Raw genomic sequence first — 20,411 nt, 5'->3', positions numbered from 1 at the left:
TTCAGATTGAATTGACAGAGATTTGACATGGCGCAAAGAGTCCTTTTTCAATGATGATTCTCCAGATGTAGAAGCCTTTGGCACTTGTAAAACAATCTATTTTCCCTGTAAAGCTTTTATAGCAGTATTGGTGATAGCCAATTGTATTCAAAGGTAAGTCCTCTAATGTTAATGGAATCTGTTCTCAAATATCCATCATGCGGTATGGTGAACTGGCTCCTTAACAGAGTCTCATATCTCGGATACTGTGTAGATATGACAGCTTTTCACTTTCCGAAAGCCTGTGATTATAGTAAAAACTGTTGAAAAATGACTTATGACTTTGTTATGACTACAAAGGTATATCTTAATTATAGTTTCAAATACGTACTGAAATAGTTCCAAAAGAGAAAGCAGTGGGAGATGGTGGTCTGCAGGTACCAACCGACAGCCACCAACTGCCAACTGCAAAGCCCCAACATTACCAAACTTTTTAAGTTAATTTGCTTTGTTTTGTTTACTTCAAAAATAAAGCTATTTTCAATTTCTTCAGGTTCAGGATAGGTGCAGTAAAAGGTTAAAATAAACCCCATTTCAGGCTGCTATTAGTATAATAAAAATGGTGTCAAATTAGCTTTTTTTTTGCTGTTTTTGACCGTAGATGGTCAAGATGTTCTAAAATATAACAAATAACAATTTCCCCGGGTCAGAATTGTATGGAAAAATGTGTCCATTTGTCTCTGTGAGTTGTTTACATCAAAAGTTATGGCACTTTATATCACATTAGATTTTTCGGGTTTGGTGCAAAGGTTTAAAAATAAAGCACTTTGGACATTATTTCAGCTTGGTACCCAATTTAATTTTAAAATAGACACCTGAATGATAAATAAATAACAGTTTGTGAAAAAAAAAAATCACTCTATACGCTTGAGAAAACGAAAATATAGTTGATCCTCTACACATTTTTGGCCATTTTTTTGCTATTTTTGTCCAGAAATAGGGTCAATATGTTTTCAAATGTCAAAAATAACCATTCCATTTAATTCCTGGGGTCAGAATTGTATGGGAAAATATGTTCATTTGTCTCTGTATGTTGTTTACTTCAAATGTTATGCCACTTTCTATATAATTTTTTGATTTGTCGGGTTCCGGTCGGGTTCCGCAAAGGGTTAAAAATGAAGCATTTTGGACATTATTTCAGCTTGGTACCCAATTTAATTTTAAAATAGACACTTGAATGATAAAGAAATAACAGTTTGTGAAAAAGAAATCACCCTATGCGCTTGAGAAAATGAAAATATAGTTGATCCTCTACACATTTTTGGCCATTTTTTGCTATTTTTGTCCAGAAATAGGGTCAATATGTTTTCAAATGTCAAAAATAACCATTCCATTCAATTCCTGGGGTCAGAATTGTATGGGAAAATATGTTCATTTGTCTCTGTATGTTGTTTACTTCAAATGTTATGCCACTTTCTATATAATTTTTTGATTTGTCGGGTTCCGGTTGGGTTCCGCAAAGGGTTAAAAATGAAGCCTTTGGGACATTAATTCAGCTTGGTACCTGGCAGATTCTGAAAATAGACACTTTAAAGATTTGAAAAAATCAGATGGCATAAAAAAAGCCGGGGGGTGTGCGTGGACCCCTATTTCCATCTAGACTATTTAGTCTAGTGAGAATAATTCGTCTTGTGTATATCTAACGGGCGATCTTTGGTTTCATTAATCTATTATTTGTTCCTTGGCAGATTGTTTTGGCTGAGGGCAAAGTGAAGTTTCATAACTTTATATATTTAGGCTATTTGACTTTAACGGTGTAGCCCACTGTATGTTTGACTGAATCGTTTACTTTATTTCTTGACTTGTATAGCTTCTTATACCTTTTAAAAACTTAAATTTAACAAAAAGAGACAGGGTTGCGTCATTTTATTTTATATAGCCTATGTAAGAATATTTTAAAATATATAAATTTACATTATTTATTATTGTTATTATAATAATATACCACTTGCGATTATCAATCTATTATAGTTATGCTGTTAAATTATTGTACTATTCATAGTAACTATTTAACTTATTTTTTATTGTCTATATTCTGTAATTGATATTTCATATTCTATTGCTATTATTATAGTATTATACATAAACTATATGCTATTATCAATATATTATTATTATTATTATTATATTAGTACATGATATTATATAATTATACTTTTCATTACTATTTAATTTGCTGTATACTGTTTGTTTATTTTATTGACTAAACTATTTACTATTAGCCTACTTCTCACTTTATTTTATATTACCATTTGCATTGCACTGTAGTTGTACCATGTATTACCATAAAGGATCCATCAGTTATCTTTTTTATTGCTAAAATCGGGTCAATGACAGAATATGCTTTTCCCACAATAAGAAAACTTTATTTAATTTAATGTGAAAATTAAATTATATCTCAGTATGGGGGTGTTCACAATTCTTATCCAAGAATGAAAAACCAAATACATGACAACCCTGAACTTTGGCCATTCCTTATTAAAAATAAATACATTTTATAAGTCTAACTATCGAGATTTTAAATAACTAGAAATGGAACTTTTTTGTACACCACATACAAACCACTGAAATCGGTTGATAAATATATTTTTTGGGGGTTTTATACAGAAAAACCGCAGCTCACCTGTTTACTTGCATTTGATTACAGCGCAGTCTTGCCCTCCGCAAAATGGCGGACGCGTTGACGTATCGCAGCAACGTTCCAAAGCGGCCAATAGGGCGTCTATGTATTTATTATGTCTATGCTCTTGAGAAGCTGCGCTGGCTGAGTTCTCCGGCTACTCTCGAATTGCTCTCGCGGTACTTTGATGGCATACGTCACAGTCACGTGGCGTCGGCGCTGTATCAAGTCGGACAAAATTTCTAACCGGCATGCACTGCTTCAAGTCAGCCGCCGATCGATCTGCGCAGAGCTGCATGAAGTCGAACAAGCCTATATTTAACAGGGTAGAATTTAGGCTTGTTCGACTTCATGCAGCTCTGCGCAGACCGATTTTTGTATAACAGGAAACACTCTTCCATGTAGTTGCGATGGTATATTGTGTCATATTTATCAAATTGCTGTACATAAAGTATTGAATGAAAATGTCTCACATCTGTGTATTATTTGGCAAATATTGCATTTGTTTCACTTCAGCTGTGGTAAAGTACGCAAACACCACGTAAGCGGTCACTACGGGAACCAGAAAGTAGGCTACACAGAAAGTATGGGAACCAAATAATACACAGATGTTTCAGATACATTTTCATTCAATACTTTATGTAGGCTACTGCTTCATACAGCGTCTGTTTGAACAAGAATTATGTATGGATCATTTACTGTCTGTCGCACACATTCGTCATTTAAATAATTAATGAATGACAGTGGGATCACATCAGTAGGCTTGTTTGAGATGAGCAAAATCTGCGCAGAACCGATCACCGGTGATCAGCGCGAGATGCATGCCGGTTAGAAATGTGTCCGAGTGCGGTCCGCCTGGCTCTGATGTCATGCTGACGTATGTCAAAAATCTCTCGCGAGCGCAAGGCGCACGTGTCGGATTCTGCAGTCGCGCGCAGTTGCTCTCCACCGACTGCGCTGATCAAAAGCATGATGGGCAACGACTTGCTGACGACACAGCTTAATGTTCATTGGCTTAAACAACCGTGATGTATTGTTCTCTTTTAAAATGTTTGATTGTAAAACTCTAATATCATGTTTTATGTGTATATGTTATGTGTGAATATTCCCAAACTATCTGACAGTGCGATCTCTTTGGGTTATGCAATTTAATTTATATATATAAAAAAAACAAACTAAAAAAACCCCACATATGTCTGTATTAAAGAAAAAAATATTGATAAACATGTATTTGGAATAGAATTAAAATAACAAGTAGGCTACTTTGGGTGTCTTGTTCATTTTATTTATTTTCGTATAAAAGCAACAGAACTTGAATTACATCCAGTTTATTTACAACACTGCACGAGTGTGAATCCCGCGATATCCATCTTTGATCTTGCAGGTGTCAGATCCACTGCGAGAAGAGAGATCTGTCCAGCTTGCCTGCGCTTTTTTCACTCCTCCTCTCACTGCAGCCGCCTACTCTCGCATACATTTCAGGCGAGGCAAGGCACATCTCAAACAAGCCTAGTGTTTTGTGGAAGATTGTGGAAGACTTCAAGTGGACTCAAACTGACTAAGAATATTAAAGTCTGTGTGAACCGGAAGTTGCAAACGACTTTTCTCCAGTGTTGTGACGTATTTCCCAGTGAAACGGAATATTGAACAGAGGGCAGGGTTTTACTCTAGCGCTTCTCCGCGATCAATTTAGGCAAACAAAGTAAATAAGGTCAATTTTGATTTCATGTGGACTTTAAGGTTAATTGCATAAACAGTCCATTCAAAACGTTTGTCAAAAATCTGAATCCAGAAAACAGTCCAGTCTTAATACAGTGATGTCACAGGAGCAAACAATGAAAACAGGCAGGGTGAAAACCAGCAACAGGGCAGACTGTCACGTTTTGGGAGTTTGTTTCTTGTTCGTGGGTTCTGGTCTGGCCATGTTTCTCACCTCAACTTGCCTTCAGTGGACCAGTCATTACACAAACAAGTAAACATAAGAGGAGAGGCTCGGGTAGAAAGGGTACACAGTCAAAGGATCATAAGACAAATGAAACACCCTGAATGTGGACTTATTGAACATGTGTGACTGAAGATCACAAGTCAGCTGCACCAGGTCTAATTTTGTACCACTTCAAAAGAAAAATCATTGCTTCCAGTTCGCCCACATGTTTAGAAGGGCAACATATTAATTTTATATTTAGGGAGAAATGTAAACTCTCAATAATCATGTTCTCTTGAAAACATATACCATCCAGTTATTTTTTCCAAGTCCAAGATTTTGTTGGTCTGAATCAATACAGCATCATTAGTACAATGACACACGGCCCAATGAAAATGTGAAAAAAACATCAGGGTTGCAAAACGCACAACACGCATGCTCACTCAGCCGAGACACAGAGACAGAAGTAGATGTCCACATCGCTCTCAGATAATCTTTCTAAACATCTATTTCATACATCAGAGTTGTTGGAAGAAAATGTTTAAAGGAAAAACATTAGTTTTTTTCTGGCTGTACTTTTGCCGTCTGGATGGTGAGTTACAAACTTTTTGGGGTGTTCTGGTAAAAGTTAGTTCAGATCAACAGTCCACCATTTAAATCAGTCAGAAGAAGCTCTTGCTCTTATTCACAGATATTACTGAGATGTAGATGTGAACATGAGAAGTTGCATGTTGTATTACTTATGGAACTAATAACACTAAACCAAAACGTAAAATGTAAACTATATGCAGGTGTGTGAAGATTTCTGTTTTCCACCCTGCCATTTATTTCCCATAATGCTGTTTCTTTCTACTTTCTCAAAGTTTGTAATCATTTAGAAACTAACAGTTAAAGCTTCATTAAAACAACTTAAAGTTGAATGTGTGACTGAGAGACTGTTTATGTGTGTTCTTCAGGAGTGTGTGCTGACACAGATGCAGTGAAGTCAGTGTCAGTGATGGAGGGAGATTCAGTCTCTCTAGACTCTAGTCTCACTGAAATACAGAGAGGTGAAGAGATAACGTGGACATTTGGAACTAATGGGCCTCTTATAGCTAAAACTGATGGAGTGAAAAATACGATCTATGATGTTCTTGATGAGAGATTCAGAGACAGACTGAAGCTGGACAAGAAGACTGGATCTCTGACCATCATGAACACCACAGCTAATCATACTGGAGTTTATGAAGTTGAGATCAGCCGCAGAAGCTCACCGTCTACATACAGATTCACTGTTACTGTCTATGGTGAGTAGAGACATACAGCTCACTCTATTATATATTACAGAAGTGCCATTTTATTGTTATAATTCTTCTTACAAAATAAAAAAAATCATATTTACTTGTGATCTTTGACATTTCTGTATGATACTATAATTCCATTTTAAATATTAATCCATATAGGCTTCTAAAAACAGATTTTGTTTTCATATAAAAACCCATATAGATCAGTCCAAATGATATTTCATGCAAACTTAGCCATATACTTATATGATGAACCGTCTCCACAGAAAAGCTTTTTATTTTTGTAGACTGAAACATCTTCATTGACTTCCATTCAAACAGAGCAGCTTCTGGGAGAGTATTACAGAAAGATTATCACTTTATAATCCTGTCTTATCCTTTTGTAACCGTGGCCATTTCAGCGAGGACCTGAACGTTCACCTGAAATTGTGTTTGATCGTTTGACATATAAGAGGCCATTGTATTATTAAAACATACTTTACATTTCAGACCTCAAAACCTCACTTGAAAACATTTATTGAAACCAAGCTAAAACACTGTGACGTTATAATGTGGAGAAAGTAGAGTAGTCGCTTTCACCTCAAAACAGGAAAATCTCCACAGTAACAAAAATAACCGTCTCCATGATCCACTGACTGATACCCAGGAGAAGAGATAAGAACAGGACAGACACTACAGATCAAATAGTGCTATTAGGAGTCGTTCAGGCAAGACACAATCCTGCTCTGTTTTCTATCAATATAATTGTTGCTCTAACACAGACTTTGACTGCAGGGAAACGTTTCACTGTTTTTTTCAGTGTTGTACAAAACCAAGCGTTTCATTAAGATGGTGAGATACAGGGAGGAAAATGTAGTGTGAAATTATTTACCTCATCACAAGTTTAAACTCTCACCAACTGACATCCCAATTAACTTTTATGATGCAGACATTTCATGGTGTGTGTTATAGACTGTCATGTCTGTTTTATAGGTTTTGTTCATGTTTTCATGTCTTTTATTTTGGAATTTAGTCTTGTGATTCCCTGTTCCCTTGATGTGATCCTGTCATGTGCCTTGTTTTCATTGGTTCGTTTGTTCCATGCAGCATTTACTCATTAGGCTTGTTGACTTGAAACGGCGCTGCACAGACTGATCGGTTTATGACATCAAAGTACCGCGAGTGATTCAAAAGCATACGGAGCGTCTGTTCTCCAATCGCTCTCGCGATACTTTGATGTCATTCACCGACTGGTCTGTGCAGTGCCGGTTCAAGTAAAAAAAAAAAGCCTATTGATTCTTGTTTCATTCGTTCTATCTTTTCATTGGTTGCTTTTGTCATGTGATCCCCATAGTCTTGTATTTAAGCCCTTATGTTTGCCATGTTACTTTGTTGTGTATTCAACAATATGCTGTTTCCATGTTCCACATGTCAAATTATTGTTATCAGTCAAGTTCTTAGTTCATGTTTCACATCTGTGCATAATAATAAATATTAAACATAATAAACTTCACCTGGGTCCTCCTCTACACTATTGTCTTTGTATGCTTCCATGTCAGCTATGATAAACACAGATCTACTACTTTCTCCTACTAATTCACTCACACTAATGACTGTCTCTCTTTAGCCGCTACAACACCAGATCCACACACTCCTTCAGGTCCTCCTCCAGGTCCTGTATCTCCGACAGCACTGATCTCTGCTGCTGCTGCTGGATTTCTGATGATTGTTGCTGCAGTCGGAATGATCTGGATCTGCAAGAAACACAGAAAAGCTGATCAAGAAGGCAAGTATCTCCTACTACTGATACAACTGTTAAACATGTATGAAGTATGATAATGAATAATTATACACTTTAATAATACACCTCAAATTATGTATTTTTAGGATGAAAACTGATTTAGTGATTCCACTTTGTTGATTTAATGCATCTATTATTGATGTTTACAGCTGAGACTCGTGTTGAAGAGATAACCTACGCTGATCCAACATTCTACAAGAGAAACACGAAATCGGTAAGATCATTTATGACTGTCATCTGTGTCATTATAGCAGAATCACATTTAGATGCATTTAGTGTTTTCCTGTTTAAGGGTAAATGGGTTTGCTTCCTGATTTTCTTTATTATTAAATTAAAACAAATACAACTACCAGTTTTGATTATAGTGGGGTTACTAAAAGTACAACATTAATCTGACACGGCCAGTTAAATGTGGTTCACCAGGGTTTGAAATCTAGGATTTAAAGTTGTTCTTTGTTTCTGTCGTGGCGTGCTTTTCCTGGGAAAGCGGACTTCATACACTCACTAAAAATGAATGCCATAGCGGTTTAAGAGAGCAAAAATAAATGTAAAAAAAAAAATTTAAGCTAGTTCTGCGAAAAGATCATGCGTATGTATAACATTTAAATGGGAAGTTCACCCAACCTCAAGAGTGTTTAAAAAAAAAACAGTGTGAAACAAATGTTTAGTTCCCAACCCCCCAATCTGCTGACACTATCACAACTTTCACGAAGTAGCCAGAGACAAACCTCTTTTTTTACAAACACTTGAGATTCAGGGGCAGTTCATGTGTCTATTACCCCTAATGTCTCAATATTGCTGAGAGTGACATTTAAATGAATAATTATCTATTAGATGAATATTTATTTTTTATATTTATTTAGGTGAATATGTATATACTATATGTGCAGCATGCTCCTCTCAATAACAAAATAAACGCACAACAAAAATAACAGAGGTGATAAAACGGCAGTTAAGAAAGATCTGATCGTAGCGATGTGGAAATGTTTACACCAGATCTGCAATTCAGCACTCCAGTAAAGTCACGGCACGTATGGTATAGCTTACAGATTAAACATTAAAAACAGTGTCAGTGTCATGTTGCGAATTAAATTAGAATACTGCATAAAACATTTCTGATGAAGCTCCCGTTCCATCCAATGAGTTCAAGAGAACAAAATCAGCACTTCCTGGTAAACTGGCACCAAATATCACTAAGAAAAATGTAAGTTGCAGCAGTAGGAGAAGTAATGGTGGCTCTTTTTTTCATATATAATAAATTAAATGCGCCTTTGCATGCATACAACACAATAAACATGGTCAATTTATCTTGCATTCTGAGGCGGATGCCTGATGTTTGAGAACGCTGTCAAATGAGACTGTTCTGGGAGATAATTATACTGAGACACTTTGTATCAGGCATTTTAGATTAAGCGCAATTAAGTTTTTTATGTGCATTAAGAATTTAAAATCTAAAAAATGTGCATAAAAACTTTAATGTAAAAAATAATATTTTTATCCGATATAAAGACATGCACACTGATAATCATTCATAAATGAAACATCTATTACTGGAGGACGCAATTGTTCTGTTTTGTATGGAACTATTTTCATTAATAAAATAGAGCAAAAACCGTCAATAAAATTGTCTTTGTCAATGAATACAATTAACAGTTTATTGAACTGTTTAACAAAATGAATACCACATTTTAATACCACATCTTGCTAATATTCAAGAAAATCGCACTCTTGTCATTATATTGTTTTACTATGTTATATGCACAAAAAACAAGAACTCGTATCAATCAAATTAATCATTATACGCTTAAAGGAGGGTTGATAAGTGATGAGCTATTCTGCAAATATTTGCTTTTAAAATATTGTGTTTATAAATGTATAAAAAAAAATTTTGTGTATATAAAAGAAAAGTTGCTATTATATTTAGATGACTGGCTGTAATGTGCGAGAGAGTTTAGCCATCTTCAGTCTAGCTCGCTAATTAACAATAAATGTTAATAAGTGTCATCAAATATGTGTCATCATAAGGATGTAATTATAGTGCCTGGTAATGTTACAGATAGCAGTCAATAAAGAAAAAGCAACATCAGAAAACTGTTTTGTGTAGAGACATGACACCTTAAGGCATCTTAATCAATCTTAATCTTAATCAGATTTTCAAAATGTGAAAGACCACAAATATGACAAAAATATAAAAGTGTGTATAATATATCCTATATTGTGTGGAGTGCCCAATGTGACCAAGACAGCACAACACACACTAACAGAGTCCATCCACAAACAACCAGAGTCCCAACTGTGAAGAAGGGAAATCTCACAAAATCTCTCGTAGTCAAACGTGACTTTAGAGTAAACAAACATGCCAGGTAAAACACAAGAAGAAATGGCAATACTAGTGTTTGGACTGATATTTACAAAAAATAAGATCGCGGGGAAAAAAGGTTTGTCTTGGAGATACCGTTTTGGTCTGCGTCCAAAATCACACACTCTCCTTGAGTAGTTATTATTAAAGTAATTACTTCACAACTTTACGAAAAGTAAGTTCTATATCGCATGAATGCGTGTTGTATGAATGTAATCCAGACGTACTACATTCATTTAATTTAATTTAATTTCCTTTTTATTTATCTCGAACAATCAGCAAAACAAAATTTTAAAACCACAAAATACAACACAAACAGTCAGAATTTAATAACAAAAATAAAAACAGAAATAAAATTAAAATTAAAATAAAAATATAAAAGGATTAGTTCATCATGTTGTCGGACATACTTATTTTTGTCACATACTGTTTTTCGCCTCCTATATAGTAGGGAAGTATGCAATTACGGATGCAGCCATGGACTTTACATGTTACAGCGTCAGCTGGAGGTGAGTCTTCAGTCAATTTGCTTTCAATTTGGTATTTAGATTCCAGAAAGTTAGTTCCCTTTCAAAACATTCACTCATATTACGTCTTGCTAAACGCTATGGGGAAACTCCTTTTCTCAGATTATTGTATAACAGTGCAGTGATCTGCACACGCTTATTGGCTAAATAGTGGGAACTGCACGGCGTAGCATCCGCCAAAACCGGGGTGGGGGGTGGGGGGTGGGGGGGGATCTGCCTATATAAGCAGCTCATCTCGCCATAGGATTCAGATTTATTCTCCTTCAACGAAGATCTTCACACATTGCGTTGACTCTCCTGCAAGAAAGCCTTTTCGCCGTCAAACAGCCCAGCAACGAGCTGAATTCTTGCTCTGCAAGCAAGCAGATTCAGCCGCCGGTAGCCTGACACACCGGCATGCTCACAGCTGATTCACCGTTCCCCTGCGGCCATCTGACGAAATATTAAAAGAACAAATTTGTGCAAATTTGTGCGACGTTGATTTAAATGTTGCGCCACGCCCCTCTGCACCCATCTGACGAGCTCAGTGAGTGCATTGCCTGTCTGGGGAAATCCCATGCAGAAGCTGCTCACAGAGACGAGCTGATCTCTCAGTGAGAGTATAGGTGTGTTCGACATCGGCTGCGGCTGGATGCAACTGATCGGCGAGAGTAGCCGCGTGCAGGCGGGGAGGAGCTGCAAACGGAGACGTGAAGTCGGACACTTTCTGGTTCCCGTAGTGACCGCTCACGTGGTGTTTGCATACTTTACCACAGCTGAAGTGAAATAAATGCAATATTTGCCAAATAATGTGTCAGAGACATTTTCATTAAATACTTTATGTACTGCTTCATACAGCGTCTGTTTGAACAAGAATAAAGTTCAACATAAGCTACTATCAATGAAGTGGAGTCTACGTTTTTTAATCAGTTTTATTTTGATAAACATGACACAATTTAACATCGCAACTACATAAAAAGAGTGTTTACTGTTATAAAAAAAACTGATTTGTGAGCTTTAGAGGAACTAAAGGTGTTTGAATAAACACGCAACACACGTGATCGTTGTCATGCGGTGAATCCGGCCAATGGTGGAACAGCTGTGTCGTCACCCGCCCTCGTGCAGCCCAGTGCAGCCGCTCTTGAGAAGCTGCGCTGGCTGAGTTCTCCGGCTACTCTCGAATCGCTCTCGCGGTACTTTGATGACACATGTCACAGTCACGTGGCGTCGGCGCTGGATCAAGTCGGACAAAATTTCTAACCGGCATGCACTGCTTCAAGTCAGCCGCCGATCGGTCTGCGCAGAGCTGCATGAAGTCGAACAAGCCTAATGTCTCTCTCTTCTCTGCGCTCGCGAATCGTTTTCTTTTCAGAAGGCGGCCCTGCCCCTTCGCGCTCTCCCTGTTCTCTCCTCCCAGGAACCTTCACAATTACTAGTACCCCTAAGACTTCCTGTTTCACAAGCACAATAATAAATAAACCACAATAAATAAATAAATAAATAAACTAAAAATAAATTAAGTGATCTCAAGTCTCAATTCAAGTGAATTACGGGTCATTGGACAGGCGTCCAATCACAACTGACTTCCGGAAAAGGGGAAGTAACCAATGACATTTGAGGTTATTAAAACAGTAAGTCCCGCCCCTCGAATACCAAAAATCAAAGTGTTTGAGCCATAGATATATACACTAGATGTCGCCTTGGGGTTCTAAACATGCGTCAAAAGCGCCGCCATCTTTAAACAGGGGACTTGTCATAGGAAGTAGCTAGGTAACGCTGCTATCTCCGCCTGTTCTTCGAGTTCATGGATAATGCTGGACTTTTGTGCTGCGTATGGATACACGAACGAAATCTAAATCAGACAGCATGGGATTACATTTACTCTGTGGATGGTAGTAGTCAAGTTGTTTTTTTATAAGTTAAGTGTACATTTCTCTGCTTGGAGGAAGATTCTCGCACAGAAAATGAACTGTGAATGTGCTGTACTCTTTAGATATTATTTGAAATAACCTTGTGTTTAAAATGTACAATAATGCAGGAGTTGATCCTCAATACCCACTTTTGGCTGTGTTGTGCTGTGTTGTTCCTAACTTTTGATTTTTTTTTACCGATTGTACTCAAACCTTTTAATGGAAAAAAATGTGTGACGCTTGTAACCTGTAGGCTACAGTCCTAATAGTATGCTTGTTCTCTCCCTGACATTCTTCAAACAGTACATCCATGATTATTATACATAGAATTACATAAATCTTATGTATGTGTGAGTTTTGCACACGGATACAGTGGGCTCAAGGGCTTGTTTCTTCCTTTCAAACTGGGGATGGAGGTGTGGAAGGACATTGGAATTTGTGAAAATGTCAACTGTTTAAAGCCTTTCTTTAAAGTGAATTTCGTTTTGTATAAATTGTATCTTAATTTTAATCAATTTTATTCATCAACAAATTACCTGTTAATATAATCATGGAGGCGCCCTTACATTGCACGTTAACTGGAGCGCATCTCATCCTAACTTAACGAAACTCAGTGTATGCCTCACACAGACATGAGAAATACATCAAATACACAAAGCTTGAAATGTCTTTAAACGAAATAATTCAAAACGAAAGAAAAAGGCTACTCTCTGATTACGTTATCCATTATGTGCAAATTGCAATTCTATCTATAGGCGCGTTCACTACAGAGATGGCGATCGTCAACTTCATCTCTGCAGCCGAGTCGACACTGTCAGAAGTTTATTAACAAAAATCAATGCACGCGTCACCGGATTTACAAATGCACTTCTTGCTTGTTGCACGCACACATATTATGTCGAAATAACGAGATATTATGTTGAAATAACATTATTCTTAATAAAACATTTTTTATTTTTGAATAAAACATTTTAGAATATTTGATTGAATGCTGAATGTTTCGCTTGTTCGATTTAATAAAATTAAAACTTTAATTGTGATCATTAAAATAATTGAATATGAAATATTTAGTGGCCAAGTCTTGCTCATTTTTATATATATATATATATATATATATATATATATATATATATATAATATATTATATAGCGATAGTTTATTCTAAGTTTACTCAAGTGGAAGAATATGACTAATAAACTTAGGCCTACTACTAGCTATGCATTATATTTTGAAAAAGAAGTAATTATCTTAATATCAAAACCTTAAATTTTCTCTGGACTCAACGATAAATACATGTCTGACCGTTGGAACGAACCATAAAAACTAGAAAATCGCATTCATGACGATTTATGGTGATTTTATTTCCGTTAGACCTTTGCCTACATTGACGCTGATGCATTAAAGAGGAGGGGCTCCCCTGTTCCAAGATGGCGGCTCTATTGACGCATTCGTTCCAATGAACTGCCGTAGCCCAGGCGACATCTAGTGTTTATATCTATGGTTTGAGCGAGCAAAAGCGGCAGGTGAGAGAAGATCAAGCGCGAAAGCGTGGGGCATAATCATGAGCGTGCTGTGAGTCCTAGCGCGCGATGGCTTGTATTGTGTGCAGAGATGTCATGCGCGCGTAGGGTTTGAAAAGAGCTCGCGAGTTCCTGTTTCCTCGCATGAAGATCTGTAATCCTCTCGCGGAAGTAATTTACCACGCACGCCAGCATCAGTTCTGCGCTCGGTTCTTTATAGGCATTGATTTGCCGCCATACCGAACTCTGAACTTTTAAGGGCACCGACCGCATTACGTAGGTACTATTGAGTACCGACTCGCATTAAACCAATCAGTGCAAATTTCGGTACCTGAGAACGCATCTGGGCGCGAGAGAGACCATGTGACCTAGCAGCTTGTTCAAACACTACACACAGGGCAATGGCTAACCGAAAACGTTCTGAAGCGTGGTTACATTTCACAAAACTAGAAGCAGACAAGGCTATTTGCCTCAGGATGGAAGCTCCTAATCAAACACAAGATAGGCCACTCGCGTAGCTACGGGTGGGCCTGGATGGGCCTGGGCCCACCCACCTGTCAGTCAGGCCCATCCAGTCAGTGGCCTCACAAGGTAGCCTATGAAATTATGTTGCGATTATCACAATTTTGACCTTTAAAAATAAATCTTAATGTTTCTTGATTCTTGTTTGGTTGTCACGGTGATGACGAAATGCCCACGTAGCGCATTTCGCAGTCAGATTGCGAACAGCCCATCCCCTCCCCCCCACCCCCACCCCCACAACAACGAGCACATTCCACAGAGGGACACTGAAGTTTAGCTAAGTAAGTTATGTTAAACTAAAATTAAACCGAGCAACACTAAAGTTTGTGTCAAAAAGACCACGGCTGCCGCAGGAGGAAGATAATGCAGATGTTCAGGAGAACTGACTGAATCGTTGGACTATAACGAAATCATTGCAGTGTTCAACTCAATTTTCATTCAAACAGCTGATTTCTGTAAATGAATATAAAACTAAACGTATTTTGCAGCCCAGAGTGAAGTCAGTATATACATTAACTACGATTTGAGACAAATAAATGTAAATTTAATATAAAAATATAGCTGCGAGCAGCGATTGCGGGCCCAAGCCGGTGGCACCGCCACCCCGGTGCCTGTACAGTATAAAAATCATTAAATCTATGGAGAGTCCCCACAAAGATAGTAAACCGTGTGTGTGTGGGTGGGTGTGTGTGTGTGGCGTGGGCGCGATTGAACAGTGGACACATAAAAACATACTCCGTCATTATACAGGACGACATTCAAACTGCAAAGTGTTAACTTATATTTGTGTACAGTCGCAATAAAACACAACATTGTGCTTTTGTAAAATAATTTCAAGCAATCAACCCCCGAAAGGCGCTAATTTTAAAATTAAACTAAAATGCTCATGGCTGCACGGGCATTCATAACGGTGCGCATCCACGGCGAGGAACGAGCAGAACCGAGTGAACGTTTTTCAGTTAATTCCTACTTCCATAGGAATTCATTTGAAACGCTCGCTCAACCACTATCAATGTCAGTGTGGACGAACATATTTTACTTTCGTTTTTAAGTTGGCGATTCAAAAGCCCCCAGCGGTGTCACACGTCGATTAACCGGTGGTAAAATATTCTCACCGTCACATACCTAGTATATTTTTATGTAGATACAATAGGCCTACCTGATTTTGAACACAAGAAGGCAGTATAGCCCTATGTATGACTTGACTTTTATGGGACTAAATAGTACAATTACTATTTTTAAACTTATAAATAATTATTAAATTGAAAAAAAAAGAATAAAATGGGTTTAGTTGTGATATTTTTATACTTTTATGTAGAAATAAATGGTGTTTAATTACATTTTTAGAAGATGAGGCTTTAAGTGTTACTTTACTTTAGTCCCTCACTATAGCAAAACCGTTTGAGATGTTTAATATCCGTTCACAATTTAGCATCTTTAATGTATCTTTATCATTTTGAAAAAGTTTGGTGTGAATAAAATAAACCAGTTAGGAAGAGTAGCTAAAAACTGTCAGAGTCTGAAATATCCAAAAAATCCACATTCAAACCAAAATATCTGACTTCCTTTTGCTCTGAGCTAATAACTGTAAATTAGAAAGTTGTCCGGCTCAGTGAGACCAATATATATAAAGATTTTTGTAACTGTTGGTAAAACTAACCCACCCACTTTTGTCAAACGCATGTTGAAAGTGACACACTTCCTGCTGCCAGTTGGTGGCGCTATAACTTTGACTCACAATAGTTACATCCATCTGATCTGCCTCTTACTACGAACATACTGCTAAAGTTTCATCAAGATCAGTTAATGTATGCAGAAGTTATAACACTTCGTCTCCTCTCTTTTCTCGCCATAAATTTGTTTCCTCGCCACGGCCAAACCGTTCGAGATATCAAAAATCTGTCCGCAATTTAGCATCCTCAATGTCTTGACTTCATGCTGACTGAGTTTGGAGGTGAATGAATGAATTCTCTAGGAGGAGTACATCACATTCCACTGCAAGCGTTTTCCAAACAACCCATAATAGCCGACTTCCTGTTGGGCTGGCGTGAAACTTGACAGAGGGAAAGTTGTTCGGCCCGATGAAATCTATATGTGTACCGAGTTTCATATTAATTCATGCAAGCGTGTTTGATATATGGACCAAGTTTTCAGACCCTGTTCAAGAGGGCGCTGTTGAGCCCCCCTGCCACGCCCGTTTCTGAAACTTTTCACATGTTGTTGTGGCAAAAATATTCATTAAACAATCATCACCTGCGTAAGAGACATTTCTGAGTCAAATTGTCTTTTAAAAGTATTTATTCTTGCAAGAAGGCCCAGTTGCCACACAGAAGTCACCAGTACAGTCTGTGAAACAAGTGCGACCAGGAGAGGGAGGGCAGAGGAGTCTTTATACTGCTTTCAAGGTCTTCTGCTTACAGGCCCTTATCTAAACAAGGAGAGGCTTCCCTGCTAGTTTTCTGATACTGCTAAGTTTGTTCTTACAAACTCACAAATTCTAAATTGGCCGGCCTCTGACCCTAGGGGTCAGAGCCCCTTTTCAACCTGCCTCCTCCTGATGTCTCACCTGTTTCCCAGTGTTTAAAAACACACACACATTAGTCATATGTTGGCAGACTACGTACAGTCCAGCAAAGATCATTTCAATGTCTTAATAATGAAAATAATGAAAATCAACACTGTAAATCAATGAAAATCTAAATTTTCCATTACAATGTCTACTGGCTAATAAGTGTTATGTGTCTGTCGAGTTTCATCCAATTTCAAGCATGCTAAGAGTCTCAAACGCATCCGAAAAGAATATTAAAGTTTGATGCGTTGGCACGGCAACAGTATCTAAGATATCAATAATCCTTTCACAAGTCTACATCTGCCGTGCGTTTACATTATACACATAAAGTTTTAAGCAAATCGGGTAAAAATAAGAAAGTGATTTCAAAGCATTTTGAAAGTGACACACTTCCTGCTGCCAGTTGGTGGCGCTATAACTTTGACTCACAAAGGTCACATCCATGTGATCGGCCTCTTACAACGAATACACTGCTGAAGTATCAGCAAGATCAGTTAATGTATGCAGAAGTTATAACACACTTTCTGTTTCCATTATTCGCCATAAATTCGTGTCCTCGCCACGGCCAAACCGTTCGAGATATCAAAAATCTGTTCGCAAGAATTCATCCTCAATGTCTTGACTTCATTCACAACGAGTTTGGCGGCGATCGGATGAATTCCCTAGGAGGAGTATTTCACATTCCATTGTATGCATTTTCCAAACAACGTATAATAACCGACTTCCTGTTGGGCTTTTGTAAAACTTAGAGCACGAAAGTTGTGCGGCCTGATGAGATCTATATGTGTACTGAGTTTAATATTATTACATGCAAGCGTGTTTGATATATGGACCAAGATTTCGGACCCCATTCCAGGGGGCGCTGTCGAGCCCCCCTGCCACGCCCAGGTACCAGCTTCAGTCCGGCCCTGATGGCCGCGGGTTCTGACCTGTGTGCAAAGTTTCAAGAGTTTTTGAGCATGTTAAGGGCCCCAAAAGTGGCAAAAAGGCAAAAAAAAAAATAATGAAGAAAAAAAAGAAAAAGAAAAAAATATAGCTGCGAGCAGCGATTACGGGCCCAAGCCGGTGGCACCGCAACCCCGGTGCCTTTAGTTACCTAAAGGCACCGGGGTGGCAGTACCGCCGGCTTTGGCCCTTCATCGCTGCTTGCAGCTATATTTATATATATATATATATATATATATATATATATATATATAAATAAAAGACCAAAAATATTGCTTGACTTACCTTATTCTGATTTTATGATACACTCAAAATATTCCACAACAAATCCTTTAAATTTAATGTAAAAATAAAAATGAAAGAAAGCAGTGTTGGGCTCACGTAACCCTCTCATTAGAATCAAAATGTTTCAACATTTGCGATGTATTTGGATGCTAAACTATTCTTTAATATAGGCTTTGTTCTTCACTCGTGTTCCAATATCGACGGAAAAAATCATCCTCTTCACAAGCGCAAAAATGTGCTTGGAAACACCACAGTGGAGCGGTGCTTACTGTGAATGTATGAATTGTTCTACTGACTATTTAGAGCAGTGTAATTGTTATATGTTAGGTTGACTATTTTATTATTATATTTTATGAAGGCCATAATGAACAGGCTGCGATGTCAAGATTACAATGCTGGAATGTGTGTGTGTGTGTGTGTGTGTGTTCATGTTTTTCTATCCCGTTGGGGACTTCAACCTGAATGCATACAGACTCATGGGGACTCGTGTCACAGTGGGGACCTAAATAGAGGTCCCCATGGGTAAACAAGCTTATAAATCATACAGAATGAGTTTTTTTGGAAATGTAAAAATGCAGAAAGTTTTCTGTGATGGGTAGGTTTAGGGGTAGGGTTAGTGTGAGGAGATAGCATATACAGTTTATACAGTATAAAAAAAATTAAGGCTATGGAGAGTCCCCACAAAGATAGTAAACCGTGTGTGTGTGTGTGTGTGTGTGTGTGTGGCGTGGGCGCATTTGAACAGTGGACACATAAAAACATACTCCGTCATTATACAGGACGACATTAAAACTGCAAAGTGTTAACTTATATTTGTGTACAGTCGCAATAAAACACAACATTGTGCTTTTGTAAAATAATTTCAAGCAATCCACCCCCCGAAAGGCGCTAATTTTAAAATTAAACTAAAATGCTCACGGCTGCACGGGCATTCATAACGGTGCGCATCCACGGCGAGGAACGAGCGAGGAATGTTTTTCAGTTAATTCCTACTTCCATAGGAATTCATTTGAAATGCTTGCTCAACCACTATCAATGTCAGTGTGGACAAACATATTTTACTTTCATTTTTAAGTTGGCGATTCAAAAGCCCCCAGTGGTGTCACACGTCGATTAACCGGTGGTAAAATATTCTCAAAGTCACATATTAACTAGTATATTTTTATATAGATACAATAGGCCTACCTGATTTTGAACACAAGAGGGCAGTATAGCCCTATGTATAAGGAGGAGTAACTAAAAACTCAGAGTCTGAAATATCCAAAAAATCCACATTCAGACCAAAATATCTGACTTCCAGATGGCCGGAGCTAATGAATGTAAATTAGAAAGTTGTCCGGCTTGATGAGTACAATATACAAACTATTTTTTTTTTACTGTAGTTAAAACTAACCCGCCCACTTTTGTCAAAAGCATGTTGAAAGTGACACACTTCCTGCTGCCAGTTGGTGGCGCTATAACTTTGACTCACAATAGTTACATCCATCTGATCGGCCTCTTACCACGAACACACTGCTGAAGTTTCATCAAGATCAGTTAATGTATGCAGAAGTTATTCCACTTCGTGTTTCTCTTTTCTCGCCATAAATTCGTTTCCTCGCCACGGCCAAACCGTTCGAGATATCAAAAATCCGTCCGCAATTTAGAATCCTCAATGTCTTGACTTCATGCACACCGAGTTTGGTGGGGATTGGATGAATTCTCTAGGAGGAGTACTTCGCATTCCACAGCAAGCGTTTTCCAAACAACCCATAATAGCCGACTTCCTGTTGGGCTGGCGTAAACCTTGACCGGGGGAAAGTTGTTCGGCCCGATGAGATCTATATGTGTACCGAGTTTCATATTAATTCATGCAAGCGTGTTTGATCTATGGACCAAGTTTTGGGACACCGTTCAAGGGGGCGCTGTTGAGCCCCCCTGCCACGCCAGGGTACCAGCTTCAGCCCGTCCCTGATGGCAGGGGGTTCTGACTTGTGTGCAAAGTTTCAAGAGTTTTTGAGCACGTTAAGGACCCCAAAAGCCCCTGAAACCTTGATTAACAATATAAAAGCAATAGTCAAATCCCCCCCTCCCCTCACACACACAGAGACATAGAGAGAGGGAGAGAAAATTCTTCAGAAAATCCACATTCAAACCAAAATATCTCTCT

General features: G+C 38.0%; 1 protein-coding gene across 2 annotated transcripts in view; it reads right to left on the bottom strand.

The window, feature by feature from the left end:
- The window catches only part of LOC311084866 (uncharacterized protein), an 89,945-nt gene that overhangs the window by 26,924 nt on the left and 42,610 nt on the right, over nt 1-20,411 (bottom strand). For both annotated transcript variants that reach the window (XR_014606639.1, XM_084117160.1), the window contains exon 3: nt 7,451-7,599. The gene's annotated coding sequence lies outside the window, so the exon portion shown is untranslated. The remainder of the gene's footprint in view (nt 1-7,450; nt 7,600-20,411) is intronic.

The sequence above is a fragment of the Abramis brama genome (assembly GCF_963993115.1).
Source record: "Abramis brama genome assembly, chromosome: 6".
Classification (NCBI taxonomy): Eukaryota; Metazoa; Chordata; class Actinopteri; order Cypriniformes; family Leuciscidae; genus Abramis; species Abramis brama.
This window is presented reverse-complemented; position numbering and strand designations above follow the sequence as displayed.